At 38.3% G+C, this 16,751-nt stretch overlaps 1 long non-coding RNA gene across 1 annotated transcript; it reads left to right on the forward strand.

Annotated features, from left to right (window-relative positions):
* Positions 1–6,219: 6,219 nt before the first annotated feature.
* On the forward strand, positions 6,220–7,282 carry LOC140224571 (uncharacterized). Its single transcript, XR_011899850.1, has 2 exons — positions 6,220–6,560; positions 7,158–7,282. It is a non-coding gene; the product is annotated as an uncharacterized lncRNA (long non-coding RNA).
* Positions 7,283–16,751: the final 9,469 nt, after the last annotated feature.

The raw sequence follows: 16,751 nt of genomic DNA on the forward strand, positions 1-16,751 counted from the left end.
ACTACGTATACGCGCCAAAATCGGATTTAGAAAAAAATACAAACAAAATCTCTCATTTCCTGAGAGTATAGTAATTTCTAATTTTTTCGTCTTTCGGTGATACAAGAGACAGCAACTTTAATTAATCGAGTTAAGAGAGAGACCAAACACGCAATTTGGCCAGGAACGGCGCGACTGAGAGAGAAATGGACGTATTTCTGCCAAACGGAACTATGTGCATTATGACGTGAGCCCTGTTATGCATATACTCATATTGGCCTCAGGGCTCATGTCTTAATGCACATAGTTCCGTTTGGCAGAAATACGTCCAAATGTTGACGAGGATTTGAGATGAAAAGGGGAAGCCCTCGGCGTGGCGGTCGGCATGTAACACATATTAGCACCTACAAGACTGCACGAATACTTCACGCATTGCATCAAACACAGTGCGGTCACTGCGGCCAGCGTGAAACGGATAGCGCCTACAAGAAACCATGAATACTTCACGCATTGCGCCAAACACAGTGCGGTCAGCGTGAAACGCATAGCGCCTACAAGACTGCGTGAATACTTCACGCATTGCGTCAAACACGGTGCGGTCTGCGCGACGCGGCGGCGGAGGTTAAAATCATTAAACCACATTTATGTTTGTTCCATCATAATTTTTTGGTTCATTTCTTATGAATGGAAGGCCTTGTCCACACAGAGATAGGTTTACGAAACTTAACTTACGCGCAAAGTTCCGTGAACTTTTGCTAGTAGTGTTGACAGGGCTTTCCCAAAAAATGTGTTCAACACCAGTAAACACGTCTTATGCACCCCACCCCCGCTGGCACGTTCACTTGATGGTTTTTATTGATGTTTCAAAACGAATGAGAAGGAGGTGGCAAAATACAGGCGGCCCATGGGCGGCAAGAAGGTAAATACGGCCCTGTTCTTCCAACCTCCGATGTTCCTTGGCGACGAAGTTTTGAAGATACTTCAAAATGTTCTTCGGTCAAATCTTTGATGCGCATACCTAACGGACTACAACGTGATTATGATATTCGGTAACTTTTCCACCGTCTTATACAATTAGAGGAGTCAGTATTCATGAAACAACGAGGTAAGAAAAACTAAGCGCCAAATTCTCGGTCGTCTTCTAAGGTAATACCTTTTCTTAAAGAACGAGAAGGATAAAAAAAAGAAAAGAAAATTTGGTCCATTCAACAGGAATGTGGGGTTTAGCATCGCCGAAAATTTCCGTGGCCCAACGACAGACTATAAAATATAATTTTTGACAGAATCATGAGGGTTCTTCAGAGAAAACAAATTAAATCCGTTGATTAAAAGTAATGATGACTCTTCTGGACGATTGGATTAAATTTTGCAATAAGAAACCACTTTCTCTGGCTCTCCCATGAAAGCACATATCTGCGCAGGGAAACCAATGACATGTATGCTGTTTCTTAAAAGGGCCAGAAATAGTGGTTCCTTATTGCAAAATTTGATCCAATTTTTTTCACTTTCCTTGCCTTCCCTTTCTTTGCCTGGTGCAATATATGTAGATAGATGGACCGCGTTTAGCAAAAAGAAACCAATACACATCAGCTATTGCAAAATTTTACAGCGCAATTTAATATTTTACAAGAGAACGTTTGTGCGGATTTTTTTTTTAAAATTTGGAGGAATTTGCCTTGTACAATGAAGCAAATTCACTAAAATTTGCAAAAAAAAAATCCGCACAACCGTTTTCATGTGAAAAATGAAATTGCCCAATTACACGTGGCAATGGCTGATGTGGCTTGATTCCTTTCTGCTTAAAGCGGTCCAGATATTCTTGATTTTTTCCGATTAAAGATTGTTGCGAGGATTTCATTCCATGTGATCAACCGAAGCCGGAATTTTCTGATGCACAATTTGGCGCGCACAGCTAGGCGACTAGCCCTGGCTCCTCGACCTGGTCAGATGGTCAACTAATGAGAGCGATGAAAGGATCACGATGCAACTGTCATGTTTCCTTGTTGCGCGGTTGCTCTCCCGATTTTCATATTGCTCATGCATTCGATTACATTCTCCGTACGTTGCCACGTGATGCCAAGTAGGAAGGCTCTTTCTGACCCCATCAGAGCCACAATGCACACACGTATTTGAGAAGGGACGTAAATCTAGAAAATTTCTGGAATTTCCCTGACTTTTCGAGGTTCTACATAAAAATTTAACTGGAAGTCCCGTGACACTTTAAGGATTTTGGACATAAAAATATGTTTCACAAGATATGAAAAGAGCAAAATTCGAACTTAAACAGTGAAAAGCGACAGGGCCAGTGCGTACAGGGCCAAAATCATGCAAACATTTTAGCGAGAAAGAAAATTGCATATTTGGTGTCAAAATCTTCCATATTTTCGTGGACTTTCATATGATAAAGTAAAATCGGCTGACTTTTCCAGGTTTCCCTAGCTTTTCAATTAGGCTACACATTGCAGAATAAAACTGCTATCTTTGGCTTTTCTATAAAGGCACCGATCTCTATGGGGCAACTAGAGGTGTTGTCAGCTAAGTTGGCACTTGTTTACATTCGGTTTATAAGTGACCACGATGCAGTCGTCCAATAGGGATTGAGGATTGGATTGCGATCGCTCGCAAACAGAGTGTAAACAAGTACCAACTTAGCTGACGACATTTCTGGTGGCAAATACGTCGTTTCTGCAAAATGGAATCCAAGTACTTGCCACCCTGCTAGAGATGGCACTTTTCCCCTTCATTTCATTCCCATTTTCAAAAAAGAGTTCGTTCAGGCCGTTCGTAAAGTGCACCTTCAGACTTTTCCAAAGGCGACATGGCACCGCTGCCGTTGGATAGGGGAGCCGGGAGAAACCCCCTGCGCATGCTGGACCCGGGACCGCGATACAAATTAACCTGGCGATCGCGGGGAGCCGGGACTTTGATAAGAAAATGAAATCACTTTCCAAAACACTTTTTATTTCCGCCGCGGCGTCCGGCCCGACGCGACCGGACGGGCAGCGGGCAGCTTCATCTGAAACGTGACCGACTCGCCGCCGCTGCTCCATTTCCGTTTTCCGACACACCTCTTCATCCCGACCGTCTAAGCTTCGACACCTCGTCTTCCCGTCTCGTACGTCATTAACCTGTGACGTCACGGACTTGAAGTCTAACGTTCTAAAGGCCTGAACACACGCTGAAATTTCCATCAATTTCCGATCAAATGGTGACTAGTGCGCACCATCTACCATCAATTTTTTGCAGCCTGCAAAAATTTGATCGTAGATGATGGAACTGTGGGTCTTATCCGTTATCTGATTTCCACACAACCGTGCTGATTTCATGCTCATTGCAATCAACAAGCTGTTTTAATTCATTTTACCCATCAATCTAGATATCACCCGACCGCCATTTTTGTCACAATTTTGATCGGAAATTGACGGAAATTTGAGCATGTATCCACGCCTTATCCAGAGGTCCAGAAACTTCTCGACCTTGCATAAAAATCCATAATTGCCACAAAATTTAGAAAATGAAATTTTCTGACATTTCCCTGATACATTTTGGTGAAATTCCCTGACAATTGATGATATGAAGGATCATACGGCGTTCTTCCAGCAGCATAGCATACGCATCGCATACTAGCACATCGGTAAGGAAACGAACTGTGGAGGTTTCAAAAATAATCTAAAAGAGTTTGGGAAAAATCTCAATTTTGCATGGCAGGTTACAAATGGACAAAATCAGCGATCGACTTGCAAAAAAACACACGATAACAGAAATGACGGTTTAAATATGTGAATGACTACGAGTGGAGCTTGGCTGATGCACAGAGTGCACAACGGAATACTATCAGATTGTGAATAAAAATAGCCGTTCATGGTAGGCAACACAATTAACACATACACCTCCAATTGCCTATGCTGACAAATGCGGGCGTTTTCAGGCAGGCTCGCAACTCGCTTGTTAGTGAGGATTTGTGCGGAAGAGGCTGTCCTTGCACAAAGGGATCATGACAGCTTTTCGAAAGCAAAATTACGTGCTTACATGAACTTCAAAGAGCATTATTAAGCATTTTCCGAGGTGAACAAAAAAAGTAATGTATAGTAATTGAACATTTCCTCTTTCTATCTTTCTACAGCTTTGTTCTCTGTTACTTCCAGTATTACTATAGTTTTCCCCCTTTTCTTCTGATAATCATCCGATTTAGTTCGCCCGCCTCCCCCTCTTTCTAATTTTTTTTTAGATTTTTTCTCTCTTCATTTTTTCTCTCTGTGCCACTGTAATGTGTTAAATGCATTACAATTGCCTACATTCCTCAAAAGGAAAATTTTTTCAACAAAAAATTGGGCACTTCAGGATTGAAATTGTGAATGTTCATTCTTCATAAACAAGGACTATTCACAAGAACTTTCAAATCATTATGTTTCTTCAAAACATAAGAGGGAATGGGACTTCATTTTGCACTGCGGAATTACAGTTCCGTCCGTTAAAACTCTTATGTGCATAAGGAAACTAATGTTACACATATTGTTTCTAAACTGAGCCGCGAATTTCAGTACCTGATGGAAAAATGTAGTCCAAATGCAGTTAGGCTTAGTTTGGTTAAAACTATCTATTTTCACAAATAAGACATTCAAAGGAAAAAAAAGAGGTGACTTTAAAGTTCCCTGGGTTTGCCAATTTTGGAGCACTCTATTCTCCACCTGGTGCTGGATTTTGTCACTTATCTTTCAGACGCACAATAACAGTTACTACACGCGTAAAAAATTTAAATTAGTCAATTTTCCAGTAGTGTTAATACTATGTCGGCTAGACCACAAATTTATTGTGAAAACATTTTTTAATGCACTTTGATGCCGGTCTAAGAATGACTATAATTCTGCCGTGCTAAGGAAGAGCGCCGTATCAACCTTAAGGTGTTGCCAAATTGTCTTTGGTAAAACACGAATTCCTTGGTAAACTTATGAATATTTTTCTTCCTAAATTTCAGAGAATTTTGTTCGTAGTTTGACCTAAAGTTCCTAAAAATTTCAAGGAAAAATATTCATAACTTTCCTAAATAATAAACATTTTATCAAGGGAAATTTGGCAACTCTCGAATGTTCATACGGCGTTTTTCCTTGGCACGGCAGAATACTGCTTTTAAGTAGCTTTTTTTTCGGTAAAAATATAAATAATCTGCCGCAGAACTTTCCGCATGTAAAAAAGGGAGAAATTACGCAAGTATCGTCTCGATATCACCAGAAATACGCGATATTTCCTGCTGACTCGTTAAATCCTAAGAACGCTTTCCATCACGGTATCATGGGAAATGCGCAATTTTTCCGGCTGTTTCGTAGAATCATTTTATGATGATTTAAGCGTATTTCACCTCGAAATCGTGGTTTATACGAAAAATTTTCCAGCGTTTGATTCAGAAAACAAAATGTTCACCTCAATATCGCGGAAAAGTCACGATTTTCATATCGATGCGAGCATAACGTCCATGATTCGAGATAGGCGCTGAGCTAAGATTTTCCATCAATTCCACGTGATAGCACATACTTACTCCGGAGTTCGAATAGTTGCTCACCAGTGGCGTGGCGTGAATTGCGATATATCGATTGTTATGCCATTTAAACCTATGGTAAAGAATCGATTATTAAGGTGTTCGCTGCGAACACCCTATTTATCGATCCTTTTCCATAGGTTTAAATGGCAGATCATTCGATACATCGCAAAGCACGCCACGCCACTGTTGCTCACGTGAGTTCCGCTTGTTAGAAACTGAAAAATAGCTTCAATCTCAATATCGCGAGAAATATGCGACATTTCCAGAAGATTCGTGAAATACTGGGAAATCGCGTGTTTTCATATCAGTTTCACGAAAAATGCTCGATTTTTCTTGACCGCCTAAGAAACAGAACAGGGATTTTCAAATCCTATTGAAATTGATCGACAGAGTTATAAACAAAGAAGAAAAATATGAAGAAAGTATCCTATTGGTGGAAACAGGTGGTTGCAATGGACAAAGGAGGTAGGTTGACTAACTACCGGCAACCCACAAGAGACTCTATAGTTAGTCCATCAATTTCTCCCTTAGTCTATAGGAGTCACCCGTTTCAACCAATAGGATCGCTCCATACTCCCTATGTCTTCTTTGTCTATCAATTTCAATAATCAGCCCGCTGTTTACAATAAAGAGTTCCCTTTCATTGTTTTGGACACGTGGGGTTCCCCTACCTCACTAAACAAAAGACCCTACCGCACACCTGGCTAATGATCTTTACGAAGACCTTTGACCTTTTCCTTCTTTTGTTCTAAAAAGCTCAGGGTTTCCTGCCACGGAAAAACCAGGAAATACTTTCTAAATTACATCTTAATTGCAAGAGGGGGAGGGGGGATTGTTTGTGGCGGCTGCAGACCAACAGGTGTCACGACCTTATAAAAAGGAAACCCCACCCCTAAAGTTCAGTTAGTGTGAGTTCAGTGCCCGAAGGGGTTCAATGGGTGAGCAGGTCAGTGGGTCAGTGGTGCAGTGGCTTGGCATTGCAGTGCTATCAGCAACCAGAATCGCAACATTTGCAGAGATGCAACATATTTTAAACTTCTAATATGTGAGCCCACCTTAATTATTCATACCTCCTATTATTTTGCAATTTAGATTTTCAAATTTTTATTTTTTAAATTTCAAAAGTTCAATGTTTAAAACTAAACATTTTTTAGTTTATACATTTTAAAAGTTTCATTTATTAACTTTGTATTATAAATTTTTACTTTCTAATTATTATTTTTAAATTTTCCATTTCTTAATTTTTAGGTATATCCACTTTATTATTATCAGGGTCGTGCCAGGTTCACATTTTCATTTATCAATATAGGTGCTCATTCACTTTAAAAAAATTGTTGATGAGAGTAATAATGCTTTGTAATGTTCCCCCCCCCCCCCCCCCCCGATTTTTTCATTATATATAATTCAACAGTATATTATTTGTTTTCCTTCAGTGCTGGATTTTTGATGGCCACTTCCTGAGTAATTTTCAGTGCGTAATCCGAAAAATTAAACGAGAATTTACCATAAAAAACCCAGCATTTTCAAGAAAGTTCGAATTTGTTGGGCTGAAATTGATTATTAATTAATTACAGCATTTTTTTATTTCCTCATTTTTTTCATGTTATCAGAATTTAATTTGTTTTCGCTTCTTTTGTTTCAGGTCAGGTGTTCTGCATTGAGAATTGCATCAAAATTGATTGATGCAGTAAAAAAATGCGTAACTCCACTGCAGTTTGACTGAGAATTTTTTATATTGTTCTACTTTCTTAAGAGAAAAGTAACCAACGTACCGCCCTCAAACTCTCCATGAATAATTAGAATGAGTGAAGAAAATTCTTAAAAATTTTGATGAAAACTGCTAACTGGTTTTGGTTTAAAAGAATAAAGCATGAGCAGCAATTGGCAACGTCACAATCAAAGGTAAGTACTTTCAACCTTTCAGCTTCAGTCCTGTTTAACTTTAATTAAAAAAATATACGCATAGCCACATGAAATAATTAAAAAAAAAAAAACAAAGTAATTTGCATTAGATCTTCACTACCCTTGCTTTCTTTATTTTTTTACATTTTTAGATTGGCAAGACAGCACCCAAGAGAAGCATTAATTAAATTCTGAAAACAATGAGAAAATAAATAAAACGACTGTGTAAGTCGGCAATCGCATAACTCGTTTGCCGTGTCTGAAAATCTCCGCCTCTATGTTATTTTTTAAAGGAGAACAAGTTGATATCATTCCTTGAAGTTTTTGCAGAATTTTCTTCGCACAGAGAAGAAAAATCACGGCAATTATAAAGAATTGCCGTTGAGTAGTTTGCTGTTTATAAAATAAAGTGTGACAGGAAGTCTGCGACATCGCAAATCGAGTTATGTGATTGCCGACTTACACCGTCGAAATGCTTTAATTGATTATTAATCAATTTTAGCCAACAGATTTGAACTTTTTTACAAGTTTTCACAATTCTGGGTTTTTGATTATAGATTCTTGTTTAATTTTTCGGATTACGCGCTCGAAATCACTTAAGAATTGGCCGTCAAATTTTCAGCATTGTTTTGGGGGAATACAGCCTGCAGCATTCTGCTTGTTAGATGGTTTCAACTCATTGTCTAAGACTATTTTTTTTCCTCTTCAAAAGTTTCTCACTAATTTTTCTTTCTCCTTTGTTATTTGTTTCCTTTCTGAATCGACAAGAGACAGGATCAAAGCGAAAGCTACTTTCGGCACACTGATTCCGAGTAACATTGGCGCTACACTATTTTTATTTTTCTCTCAAATATACTAATTTTTTTCACTGTGTTATTTTTTTATCTTCATTTATCTCGGTTTTAGATCAGCAAGAAACGAACACAGTGAAAATAACTTGTTTCCTTTTCATCTTGTTTTATTTTGCTTTTTGTTTTGTGTGTCTCATACTTATCTTCATTACATTTTTTCAGGCTCTAGGAGATTATCACTCGAAAATTTGTTCTGCATCATTTCATTTTACTTTTTAATTCTGTATGCCTTAAAATAATTTTCTTTTGTTTCTTTTTCTTTCAGATCGGCAAGAGACAAGCGCAGAGAGTTGTTCATGAAAGGCTACCAGGCCATTAGACAAGCGCAGAGAGGTGTTAATAAAAGGCTACCAGGCCACGATACAAGCTCAGAGAGGTGTTAATGAAAGGCTACCAGGCCACGCAGGGACAGCTGCAGAGCGAATCTGGGTTTCGGCGAAAACGAGACTAGAAAGAAACTTAAAGAAAAGAACAATTTGAAGATTTGAGAATTATGAACGGTGATTTTCATGGAAGGCAGAAGGCCAAGAAATACTATTTGATTATGGCTAGAAGAGCCTTAGAACCAGCGAAGAAACTAATTTAGGAATAAATAGGACAATTTTAATTATTGTGCATTTGAAGAGCACATTATAATCACTGATTAATTACTCATAGAAGCTGAAGAGAGAAAAAAGACAAAAGGAAAAAGTAACTTCATTAAATTTTTAATAAGGGATGAATTTTGCACCGAAAAGTTTCCATTTTGAAAGTATCTGTTTCAACAAATATATTTGGCGTTATTAAAACATTTTTCTTTTACAAAAGTTTTAATATTCAAGTTAGGTTAGATTAGGGGAGGACTAATCATTCCTTTTTTATTTTTTGTTTGTTTCAGGTCAGCAAAAACGAAGAAAAGGCTCCGCATGACGAGTCATTGAGGACGGAAGTAGTGCCTTCCAAAATTTGTATTAGTTGTATAAAATTTCATGGGTTAAAATTATTTATTTTAAAATTTATTCAATCAATTTTAAAATTTACTCAATCCATTTTTAATTAATTCCCTTTCATAAAATCTATAAAAGTAATTATACTTTAAACTTATCGCATCCTTAACTTGAATGCACTCAGTTTTTTAGATAGATATGAGAAGTATTTGCGATTCATTCCTATTCTACATACAGTTCTCAAGTAACGCTTTTGAACAATATGGCATTCAACTGAAAGTAATTAGACTACATTACGCAAAATGAAATTATATTTTTCGATTCTCTGTAGAAAAACATGAGTGCCTTAAATTTTTCTATATAAATAAGAGATTTTCTATAGAGCCAGAAAAATTAATTTCATTTAGGGTTTTGCAGTTTAGTTTACTGCAGCTGAATTTAAACTTGTCATTGATGTTACATGACATAGTCCAAAGACAATGAGAAACTGCAATTCAAATTCAAATTTAAAACAGTAATACCTACATTCGATTAATTTTCACATGGCGCTTTAAATACAATTTTGACAAGAGAGAACTGGACATATTTATGCTCAAAGGAACTATGTTGCATGCAAATTCCATGCACATAGTTCCTTTTAGCGTAACTAAGTCCAACGAATTAATGGATGATAATGGAAGAGAACTATTAACTATAAAGAAGGACTATATAGAATTTTTAAAGCCAGTTTTGTCACTTGTTGCAAATCATACTAATAATTCTTGATTTCTCTTGTTTGTTTCAGAGCGGGAACGAAGAAAGAAGACGCGGCTGAAGAAGCGGGGGCTTGGGGGGAGGGCTCGCTGAGGGGGGAGGTTCCCGGGGAAAGGGGGGTTTCGTGGGGTTGGGAAGGCTCGCGGAGTAAGGATTCCCAGGGGGGGGGGTATTCCCAGGGCAAGGGGGGTCCGTGGGTTGGATGCGGCATCGCGGAGTAGGGTTTCCCAAGGGGGTTCCCGGGGAGAGGGGGGATTCGTGGGGTTTCGATAGGATCGCGAAGTAGGGTTTCCAAGGGGGGAGGAGCCTCGGGATAGGGTCACGGGGGGAGGAATAGGGTTTTTTTTTTTTTTTTTTTTTTTTTTTTTTTCTCTGCGACTGGCTTGCTGAGATCCTCCGGGGCGTTACGTCCCGGAGTCCGCCGTCGCCGGCAGGGGCGCCCGTCTGGACCCCGTGGGTCCGTTGGGTGCCCCTGCCCCCGACCCCCCGCGAGGGGGGTCACTTTGCCCCCCCGCAAGGGGGGGCTTTTTGACCCCCCTCGTGGGGGGTCGGGGGTGGGGCGCCCAACGGACCCTTATGGGGTCCAGACGGGCGCCCCTGCCGGCGACGGCGGACTCCGGGGCGTTGCGCCCTGGAGGATCTCAGCAAGCCACGAGCAGGAAAAAAAAAAAAAAAAAAAAAAAAGGGAGGTGGTGGGAAAGGAACCTGGAACCTGGACGCCGGGGTTGGGGGAGGCCGCTGCTGGTGGACACCGTCGTACCAGGATCATCGGACACCTTCGTAACAGGATCATCGGATACCGTCGTACCAGGATCATCGGACACCGTCGTACCGGGATCACCGGACACCGTCGTACCGGGATCGTCGATTTTTTTTTTTTTTTTTTTTTTTCTGTTTCAGGTGCTGCTGCTGGATGTTCCCGCTGCCGAAGGTAAGATACTGTTTTAATTCTTCTTGTTAATCATTAGTGGAGGGCACTACTTTCGTCTTCAGCGGGCACAGCTGCTTTCCAGCAGTATCATAAACAGGTTTGTCTACGTTGGTAAGTGTTGTATTTTGTTTTCTCTCTCCCTTTCCTTTCCCCTTCCCCCGTGGATTAGGGCTCATGGCGACACCACGTTAAAAAAAACGCGCCAAGAGCTCTACCTCCAGGAGCAGCACCGCATCCTTTATCTGATCGGGCTCTCCTAAGGTGGTGTGGAAACGAGCTTGTCAAAATGTGTTTTCCCAATCCTTTTTTGAATTGTGAATAAAGATACTGGCGATATAATGGAGAAAATAAGTAAATAACGTTGGAACCTGAGAATTTTTTCATTGAAGACGTGCGAAGCTGAAGTTTTCAGATGAAAGCCACATTCAGCTGGAGAAAATGTGACTTTGACTCCTCACACTATTTTTCGCTTTATTAAAAAACATCTTTAAGGCTTGTCAGAAAGTAAAAGAGATTCTTAAAAAATAGGCTACGTCGCTAAATGATTCCGAAAATTCTGCGGTGCAACTGAACGCTGATTGGTAAATTTATGTGGCTAGATGATTTCTAAAATTCTGAAGTGAAATTGAACTCTGATTGGTAAACCACAACGTTTATTAAAGATTATCTATTAGATAATAATAGATTAAGATATTAAATAAAGATCTATTAAGAATTATTATTTTTGCTACTTTAGGAGGATCTATCTATTAATTAGATAAACGAATTTTGCATGTAATTAATTACATGACGTAACGTAATGGAATACTGAGAAATTAAACTTTGATATTTTAAAGTTACTCTTAAAACAAAAGGGAATCAATAGATCAATATTTAGAATTAGCAAATTAAGAAGGCTTTCCTTTTCATGCATGTTGATTTTTATTTCGGTTAGGCAACCAAAATAAAAATAAACATGCGTGCAAAGGCAAGACTTTTTATTTATTAATTCTAAATACTTATCTGTCGATTCTTTTAGTTTTAAAAGTAACTTTAAAATATAAAAAGTTTATTGTCTCAGTATTACATTATATTATATTATGTAATAGTCAGGCAGGCCGAGACACCAGGAAAAATACCAGTGGGCCCGTCAAAATTTAGGGTAATTATAGACTTGTTTGTCGCCATCGCAGGACAAAAAAAACTAAAATAGGCCAGTCCCAGAACCAATGGGCCGATATTACCGCCGATTTTGAATTGGCTCTTGAGTAAAATATATTGACACTGAAAATTCAAACTTCACTCAAGAGTATTGGATTTTACGCACTGGCTGCGACACATAATGAATACTAAGAAAGTTTAAAAAACACTGAAACTCACCTTTAATTCAGAAGACATGTCATCCAGTTCTTGAAGACCCATCGAACTGAACTTGATCCTCATCAGTCTCTCGTGCATTTCCTTAATCCAATTCCTTAAAGCTTTAAACTCACTATCAGCATCTGGAATACAAATTATGGACGATTATTTACAGCAGACTTAATTACTCAAAATTGAAATGATATGTCCAAGGCAAATAATCAAATTAGGCATTACATCAAATGCCTGGGCCATAGACAAATTTTAAAGTATTTGACGTAAGGCTCTCAGGTTTTTAACGTTTCTGGAGTAAATATTTATAAAATCTACAATCTTTTTAAAGATTTTTCTACTCAAATGTTCCTTATATATTTTAACTGTAAAAATGTGAAAACTTCTGTTTTCTTTTCAAATGTTTCTAAAATATTTTAACTGTAAACATTTGAAAACTTCTGTACATCATGACTTTCAATAAATTTTGAGGTAAGTTTGAATTCAAAAGCTATAGATCATTGCAGATGATACCACCGTATGATGCACATTTAGAGAATTATTTCTAACATAAGTAAAAAATTATTCATTCTACAAATAGTAAAATGACCTAAATTTAATATCAGCCTCGGTATTTGACAAAATGCCCCTTTTGCTTATTTGCCTGGGATATATGCCCCTCTTCCTGTTGTCATGTTTGCCTTCCTTCCTCTTAATGATGGTCACTAGTTGCCCATTTTTATCATTGAACTTCTAAAATGTTGCATAGAACAGAGAAAGTCTTCAGTCATAGTAGAGTCTATGCCAAGTAAGTTTACACATTTTTAGACTGCGACAGAGGATTGCGCAATGTCAGTTTAGCATTGAAAATAAATGCCAACATCAAGATGGCAGATCTGCTGCCACGGTCTAAAAGTGTCTAAACTTATTTGGCGAGGTCTCTGGAGAAGAGAAGGTGTGTGCCAGGGTTGCTCGTTTTTCAACTGTTTCTAAAAATTGAAAGTAAGTATCAAGAGCCCTGCGCTTTTAACAGTCTTGATAGAAAACCATCTCTTGAATATCAAAATAACTCCGCATCAATTTCTCTGTAGCACATTTTATAATTTTTTAGAAGCGCAGTATTTTTACAAATTTTTCCTGTCTTGAAAAAAAGCAAAGAAATATCAATCCTTCAAGGGTTTGCGCAGAAGTGTCCTCATGGTTTCCTTATGATTAAGGTTAAAGGACTTTTCTAAGAGGAAAACTTTGCACCACAGTTTTTCAAGCCCTGCAGATGTTTAGAATGCTTGAAATGATAGAATTCTTGAAATTTCAAAATATAGCACACTTTATCATATTTCTTTTTTTTCAAAACCTACTGTAGAAAATCTCAAGTCTCAAGTCTTGCCAAGGATACTTCAGAGCTTATTGGCAACGGTTTTTCTACAGTGTCTCAGTGTATGATTAATCATTAATGGAGATATGTGCGAGACAACATATCTCCATTTGCGACGTTGCACACTTCCTGTCAAAATTTATTTTTTTGTTAGAAAACTAGTCAACTTAATTTCTTGAAAACTTCCTTAATTTTTTTCTCTGTAAGCAGAATATTCCTCAGAAATTTCCAGCTATTTGGTTGACTTCTTTCTCTTCAAAAAAATAGAATGGGAGCAGAGATTTTGAAAGGGGGGTATGGATTCGATCGACATGAATCAATCGAAAAATGAAAATGTGAATCGATCGACAGGAGTCGATCGACATAAATCCATCGACACCGATTCGATCGACAAATTGTTAAAAAACCTTTGTTGATTCGATCGACATGAATCCATCGAAAAATGAAAACGTGAATCGATCGACATGAATTGATCAACACCGAATCGATCGACAGTTAATTTAGAGACACCCGTATCAATTCGATCGACATGAATGGACCGAAAAATGAAAACGTGAATCGATCGACGTGAATTGATCGACACCGATTCGATCAACAACCGTGAATCAATCGACAGATCCGTGAATTGATCGACAAACCTGTGAATCAATCGACAAACCCGCGAATCGATAGACAAAAGTCCTGAGTCGATGGACAAACCTGTGACTCGATGGACTAACCCGTGAATCGATCGACAAACCCATGAATGGATCGACAAACCCGTGAATCGATCGACAAATCCGTGAGTCGATCGACAAACTCGTAAGTCGATCGAATCGGTGTTGATTGATTCACGTCGATCGAATCACATTTTAATTTTTTGATCGATTCATGTCAATTGATTCACATTTTCATTTTTTGATCGATTCATGTCGATTGAATCAACACCGGTTTTTTAACAATTTGTCGATCGAATCGGTGTCGATAGATTCACGTTTTCATTTTTTGATCGATTCATGTCCATCGAATCCATACCCTCCATTTTGAAACACTGCAATAGAGATACCTACTTGGTTTTGTACTTTAGCCATCGATATCGACCCCATTACTGATCTCCCCATCTTGTTTCTCAGCCCCTTCAGCGAGTTAGTAAGAATTCTGATTTATCATTAAACTACTTTTCCTACAGAAAAGGGCTAAAGTAATAGAATGACAAGCTTTTTAAAATGCTGAGCTCTTTAGGCTTAAGGCCTCGGCGGCCTCATGCTACATGGCCATCCATAAAGCCCTCTTTAAAGAGGGGTGTTGCTGAGAGCCGTGCCAAATACGTTTACGCACTTTTAAAGTATGACAGAAGATGCTTCGTTTGGATTCTTGTATTTACTTTTGATACTAAACTGGACCTATGCTATTTGAATCTTCTTCCACACTCTTCAAGTGCGAGCTCCACCAAAAGATAAGGTTTAGGGCATTAATTTTACATTTGACAGTTACACTCATAAAGTACTTCTATTAAGATCCAATCACTTTTGTAAGCAATGCATGAGTTCTAAAATAACATGAAATTGGAATTCTGTTACCTTCTCCTCAGCTGGACTACTTTCTGCAATAAGGAGATACTGTTCCGATCTCATTTTAAAAACAGCTTATGCAGACAGCACATGCAAATAGGTGCTTTTATGAATGACTCAGAAATGATAGCTTTTAATGTAGATGTTGCATGTGTGAGGAACTTGTGATTTGACTATTGACTCTTGTGTAAAAGTTAGCAAGAAACACGATGGTGCCACTGGTTTTCTCTGAAATCAACTCCCAAGCTCAAAAAAAGCTCTCAAGTTGAGGCCAAAATGGCAGGGATATCCATCGTCTACATCAAGACAAACTCTCCATGCAGAGAAAGGGAGCCAATACATTGACAGGGCTGCCACTTTATTTGGGGACTCTAAAACTGAAAACACGGCAACCCTGCTAATGTATTTGTTCCTTCTCTTTGCATGGAGAGTTTGTCTTGATGTAGAGGTGGACTCTCAGAATAGCGTGGGATATCCCCTCCATTTTGGCCTCAACTTGAGAGCTTTTTTTGAGCTTGGAAGTTGATTTCAGAGAGAATCAATGGCACCATCGTGTTTCTTGCGAACTTTTACTTAAGAATCAATAGTCAAATCGCAAATTCCTCACACATGCAACATTTCCATTACAAAATGAAAATGATTATGAATTACAAAATGAGTAGTGTGGCCACTCTATGACTTATTGTGTACAGTAATTTCTTGTTTTGTTATGGTATTTTCATATTATTGTGCGTTTGAACATGAAATAACCTTCAAATTTTCTGATTTTCGCGACTTAGACAGTGATAAACCACAATGAGAAACTCATTTTATTCAAAGTTTTTACCATTTATCTAAAACATTGTATTGTGAATGCTTATTGTGTCGATTTTTACCCTCAGCGAAGGAATTTTTGGGTTATTTTGAAGTGTTTAAAGTTACTGATTTTCGCCAAATTAAATCGTAATTCCTGGCCCGGCAGGGTCAAATTAAATCAAAAGTCAATGGGTTAAAAAAGATTTCATTCCCCAGTGCTCTTTTTGCGTTTAAGGTGATTCGAAGGATCAAAAAACCCACGCCTTTATTACGTTGAATTTCTTTGTCAAATTTTGTGCATTAATTCTTTAGACTCATGAAAACAGAAATGCAATCTCAAAATTCGAAAAAATGACAAGTGGCTGAAATTATGGAATAAATCGATGCAATATATCGCACGTCGCTCTGACACAAAAAATGGCGTCCATCGAATCACCTTAAACTGAATTTTCTAACAATTTTTTTGCATTTGTGTTTATTTCATTTACTACAAATAACAGAGCAACCTGTTGTAACAAAGCTTCCTCACAGCAGAAATGATTTCCATGGATTTAGGATTTTCATGGAAGATGTATTCTGAAGGAGCTGCTCTTGACAGAAATCTGTTGTTGATAGAGACATTCATTTGCCCCATGAGATTTTATCATTACCGGCTGCTATGTGCATTCATAATTGCAAAATCTGAATAGCACTGCAAAACTCAGAGATTGTTTCAACAAAGAATGAACCTGGTAGCGTTATCTAAGGTGACAAGCATGCGAGCGTGTGAGCTGACGGAATAGTTTGACATCAGTATGTTTCAAATCAAGCCTTGCTTACAAAAA

Source organism: Bemisia tabaci, chromosome 5 (assembly GCF_918797505.1).
Source record: "Bemisia tabaci chromosome 5, PGI_BMITA_v3".
NCBI classification, from domain to species: Eukaryota; Metazoa; Arthropoda; class Insecta; order Hemiptera; family Aleyrodidae; genus Bemisia; species Bemisia tabaci.